Raw genomic sequence first — 6,000 nt, 5'->3', positions numbered from 1 at the left:
AGAAAACCAGCTTATGAGCCTATGGCTAGGGAAAGTCCTTTGAACTTTTCTTCTTGATGTATATATATATGTATGTATGTGTGCAAGTATGGACGGACGGACGAAGTAGTTTGCACTAATATGATACCAACGGTTTCATGCTCGAACTTAGCAACTAGAATAATACAGACATAGTAGCCACACTTGATAGACTGTGAATGAGAGTCAAACGAGGTTTTGTATGAGACAAGATAGCACATGCATAAAGGATAAATTCAGTGAGTAAGAGACGCTGTCGTTTAAAGATTATAATAAGAGTTATTGCCATTGTATTGCATGCTTTGCAAATCATTGGCTATTTCGATATGCAAATGCTAGTGCACACATGCAAGATATGAAAGCACGACCATTATCTCATTACCTCTCTCTCCCTCTCTCATATATTTATATATATTCTTTTATTCTTTTCCTTGTTTCATTCATGACTGCGGCCATGTTGGAGCATCTACTTTAGTCGAACAAATCGACCCCAGCACTTATTCTTTGTAAGCCTCGTACTTATTCTATCGTTTGTCTTTTTCCGAACCACTAAGTTCGGTCGTCAAGCGATGGTGTGGGAACGAACACTGACACAAATATATATATATATATATAACTTTTATAAGTAATATTCTAAAAGAAATATTCTAAAAGAATATATAACTGAACTTATGTTGAGTGCTCAATTATTTTGAGCAAATAAATGTGTATATATGTGTTTTTATATTATTAATAAATTCATAAATTCATCAATAATATACTCAGGAAATCAATATTTAATATTTTGAAAGACATACATTCAACATGACACGGCAACATAATAAATTTAAAATTTAAAATATAAATATACGAAATATAAATATCAATATATATATAAAAATCTGAATATAGATAAATATATGTGTGAATATATATGCGTATAAAAATTTATGCGTAATTAAGCATGAATATTGTAAAGTCTAAAATATAAAATATAAAGGAACCTAAAATTTAAAGAGTTAAATATCTTACGATCTTACGATATATATATATACGCGACGGGATTCTATCAGTTTCCGTCTACCAAATCCACTCACCAGGCTTTGGTCGGCCCGAGGATATAGTAGAAGACACTTGCCCAAGGTGGCACGCTGTGGGACTGAACCTGGAACCATGTTGTTGGAAAGAGTAAGCTTCTTACCACACAGCGACTCCTGCGCTTATATACACACACACATATATATATATATATATATATATATATATATATATATATATATATATATATATATATATATATATATATATATATAATATAAATCCCGTTCTGTGTGTGTGTGTGTGTGTGTGTGTGTGTGTGTGTGTGTGTGTGTGTGTGTGTGTGTGTGTGTGTGTGTGTGTGTAAAAGATTATAACGACCGCATTTTTCAACTGATTTTCTCCAAACTGGGAACATATATTACTTATGTTCTAGGAACGGTTTTAGACTCTTAAAATTTCTCACATAATGTGGAAAGGGACCCAGGGGGCAGAAAACACCCTTTCCCGTCGTATTAAGAAATATAATTTCCGTTACCCAGTTATTTTCATTGTTTACTATCTTCTGTACCCGTGTATTTCAGTATACGTATATAACCATGGCCAGAAGGAAAGTGTCAAATTTGTCTACAATGTCAAGGTCAGCCAAAAAAATGTCTCTGTCCAAGGAAAGAGAAACAGCTGCAGAAAGGAAAGCATACCAAGAAATATCAGACTGTGCACTACAAAAGCCAGAGCATCTCAAAGTGATGAATAGAGATATGCTCGGCTGACAAGGAACAGGATCTCCACTGCAGAATGAAGAGCAGTTGCACCAGCTCATAGAAGCAACTTCTATGAAGCAGCTTTCAATTATTGTCCAGCAGTTTATTATGCAGATGACATTAGAGTTTCTATTGGTGTAATGACAAATGAGTGGATACATTGTAAAGCAAGGAAGTGGCCAGGAGAGACACCCGCGCTGTGCTGCAGTGGTGGAAAGGTTAAATACCCTGCAATTTCCCAACTTCCAGAGCCATTGAAGAAACTGTTGTCGTCAACTAACCAAGCACTTCCAAAATTAGACAATACAACGCTGCACTACAGATGACATCATTTGGAGTCACAAGAGATGAAAACTGAGCCAGGATTCATGCAAATTTTCAAGATCCAAGGTCAGATTTATCAACAGATTGGCTCTCAGCTACCTCTGTCAAATGAATCACTAAAATCGGCCTTTCATTGTTTATAATCTGTACCTATGTTTTGGTTACGAAATCAGCTAGACAAAACGTGTTTTGAATTACATGTATTTACTTTATATACATATATGAGTTGAAAACTTTCTCTTAACATTTCACTTAACGTCTATGTTCCATGCTGGCATGGATTGGAAAGTTATTAATGTGGAAAGTTGGTATCTCAGCTACTAGCAGTTGAGACCTGCGTAATCTAGACGGCGTTTTAAAATTTCATTAGTCCTTTAACTCGGGCAACGCCGGGTATTTCTCCTAATATATATATATATATATATATATATATATATATATATATATATATATATATATATGCGAGTAAAAATAAATACAAAAAAGGTGGGGTTTTTTTGGTATGATTGTGTATAGAGGAATATATTATTTTGCTTAAAAGAGTTCCAACACTGTCTGTTTTTTATGTTTTATTTATATTCCTGCAGAACTAATGTGGGGTATAGAATATGGAATATACAATATATAATATAATATGATATACAATATACAATATAAAATAAAATAAAATAAAAATGGATGGCACCATGAAAGAAAGTATTGAATGTAGATGAAATATTGAGTGTTCAATATAAAGGATCAAATATATAAATATATAAATATAAATATATATATATAAAGGCGACTCGAGTTTCAGGGCTATTTCCCTTCGTCATGGCCGGTATGACAGACTTTAACAGATACCGGAGTAAGCACATGAAATGTGCAACAAGGTGGAAAAGAGTACTCAAATACCAGAGGTAGAGTAATATGCTTTATTTAAAAGCAGCAGAAATATAACAAAAGACTGTTACTCTGAGCTTCACTTCTAACAAAACTGTCCGATGAACGGGAACGTGAAACTCAGAGTAACAGTCTTTTGTTATATTTCTGCTGCTTTTAAATAAAGTATATATATATATATATATATATATATATATATATATATATACACATATATATATATGTGTGTGTATACATATAGGTATATATATGTATATATATGTGTATATATACGTATGTATATATGCATGTATGTATATATCCATATATATGTGCATATATATATATATATGCATATATATATGTGTGTGTGTGTGTATATTATATATCTTTACATCTATAATACATTTTATATACGCATATATTTTATACATACGTTTTACACACATTCGCGCACACGCACACCCACCTTACATACGTATATATATCGGGTGGTATAGCAAAGGTGTTCAGTGTCCCGGGGATAAAGGCACATGTGGTAGCATTCCTCACTACTGAAAAGTATTCATTATAATAATTATTCGTCTTGCCACTCATTACGACTAATTAACCATTTAATGACAATAACATGAAGAATTAATTACTGCTTCACAGAGGTGACGAATTGGCAAAGAATCGTGAGAGCTTCGAATAAAATGCCCTGCAGTGTTTTTTCTGCACTTTGTGCTCTTAGTTCAAATCCCGTTGGGAGCAACTTTACCTTTCATTCATTCAGGCATCGGCGATCTTTCAGAGAAAGTATATTAAAACTGAAAGTATTTATTCGGCAATTTTCTGAAACTATATATACTTACATGCATAAAAATACATACATACACAAAAATTACATAAACATAAGCGATATAGTTGGAAAAAAAACTTAGAGAAATAAATATGCATATATACATAAATATACATACATCCACATAAATGTATACATATACTTACATACACAAATATACATATATTCACATTCATAATCACATACATACACAAGAAATATATAAACATAAGCAATTTAGCTGAAACAAATTAAAAGAAATATAATCGCGGAAATTGCCGAATGTTTTCAGTTTTGATATACTTTCTCCGAAAGATCGCCAAGGTATCAGTCACATAGAAGCGTGACCATGGCTGCATGGTTAAGAAGCTCGCTTTGTAACCAAGTGGTTTTGGGTTTCGAGTTCAGACCCACTGCGCAGCACCTTGGACAAGGGTCTACTCTAGCCCCGAGCTAACCAATTCTTTGAGTAACTGGATTATAGAAACTGTGTGGAAGCCCTCGTGTATATATATATATATATACATATATATATATTTGATGGGCTTCCACGTAGTGTGTGTGTGTGTGTGTGTGTGTGTGTGTGTGTGTGTGTGTGTGACAGTAGTTCAATGGCTGAAACTGGTAAAAGAATAAAAAATTGATAAAATACAAGAACATTGTTTGTAGAAGATGATTTTCAGATGTCCTTTTGAAGGGGTGGGATGCATAGCCAAAGGGGCTCATACCTGCTATATGATACACAAAGAAAAAACTGCCTTACCTTTCCCCTAAAATAGGATCTAATCAAAATTCCGTGTTGCATCTATTTTCCCCTCATTTTTGCTTTCTTGTTCCTTTTCTTCTTTCTTCTCTTCCTAATTTAATCGTTATCCAGTAAACATCCTGGTCAACCTCGTTCTGTTTCCATCATTAACTCGTATAATGACGTTTCTACTAACCTAATTAAATTCTGAAAATAAAATATGATTTATATAATATTCTTATGACGTACTACAAAATGTATTTTAGGAAAAAAGAAAAAAAAAAACATCGCACTGAGATCGATGTAATCGACTTGCCCCCTCCGCCTAACTTGCAGGCCTTGTGCCAAAATTTGAAATATTGTTGTTATTCTTTTCTACATTAGGCACAAGGCCAGAAATTTTGGGGGAGGGGGCCAGTCGATTAAGTTGACCCCAGTACGCAACTGGTACTTAATTTATCGACCCCGCAAGGATGAAAGGTAAAGTCGACCTCGGCGGAATTTGAACTCAGAACGTGACGGCATACGAAATACCTATTTCTTTATTACCCATAAAGGGCTATACAAAGAATTTTTAAGACATCACAAAACATAAAGACGGTACAAAACGCAACAAACATACAAACGGGGAACTAAAAATTACAAAAGCGAATGATGATAGTAGAAGAAAAATTAAAATAAAATGATAATATGCAAGAATGAAAAAATGAGGCGCAATGTCCACTCGACCCCCGAAGTCGGGTGGTTACATTTATCCAGTTTTTCACTTTAACGTTAAACATCATGTAAACATTTTAACTGTTTTGCAACTAAAAAAAAAAAAGGAAACACTCGCGTTACCTTTCTCCCATTAATCACTGTTACTTGTGTCCTTATCAACTGCAAATAATCAGTTCTAGCGAGTGGTGTCTCCACCAACCATACCCTTATCGTTGTTATATTTTCACCAAGTTCTTTTATGTACTCCCAGTAGTTTTCCTCATGTATCAAAATGCATTTCTCAGCACATTTCTCCAGCATCTTCACTCTTATTATTTCCTCCAACTTCGCGACTTTTCTCTCCATCTGCTCGCTCTTCTCGTACTTTATCAAAACCTCCTTGTATTGGTCATATTTACTCGTTCTCTCCTCCTTTTCTTGTACATTATTAGTTTCTGGTTTTTCTATCTCTTTTATGTTATCTGTTGACCGTTCCTTTGACTTATTTTTCTTTCGCTTTTTAGGGTTAGTAGCTTCATTTTCGTTCTTCTCCTTTGTTTTCTCTGTTTCACACTTCTGTCTCTCTTTCATTTCCTCAGTGTGGTCTACAATGTTTGCCTCCTCTGCTTGTGCTTTCTCTTGCTGTGGCTGTGTGAACTCATATAGGGGGCATTTGGTCTTCATATGACCTCTCTCCCCACATATGTAGTAATTTGGTTTCCTTCCCTCGACTACGACATTTAACATTCTCT

The 6,000-nt window shown here is 34.1% G+C and overlaps 1 protein-coding gene and 1 long non-coding RNA gene across 3 annotated transcripts in view; one reads left to right on the top strand and one right to left on the bottom strand.

Annotated features, from left to right (window-relative positions):
• Window positions 1–6,000, bottom strand: part of LOC149130346 (uncharacterized) — a 323,461-nt gene that overhangs the window by 176,472 nt on the left and 140,989 nt on the right. The window contains exon 2 of the long non-coding RNA XR_016238975.1: window positions 4,568–4,756. This is a non-coding gene — a long non-coding RNA (uncharacterized LOC149130346). The remainder of the gene's footprint in view (window positions 1–4,567; window positions 4,757–6,000) is intronic.
• The window catches only part of LOC106883571 (uncharacterized), a 198,590-nt gene that overhangs the window by 82,796 nt on the left and 109,794 nt on the right, over window positions 1–6,000 (top strand). The gene's annotated exons all lie outside the window — the stretch shown is intronic.

The sequence above is a fragment of the Octopus bimaculoides genome, chromosome 29, assembly GCF_046866305.1.
Source record: "Octopus bimaculoides isolate indiv1 chromosome 29, ASM4686630v1, whole genome shotgun sequence".
Lineage (NCBI taxonomy): Eukaryota > Metazoa > Mollusca > Cephalopoda > Octopoda > Octopodidae > Octopus > Octopus bimaculoides.
Note: the sequence above shows the minus strand (reverse complement) of the source record. Positions and strands in the feature narration are given on the sequence as shown.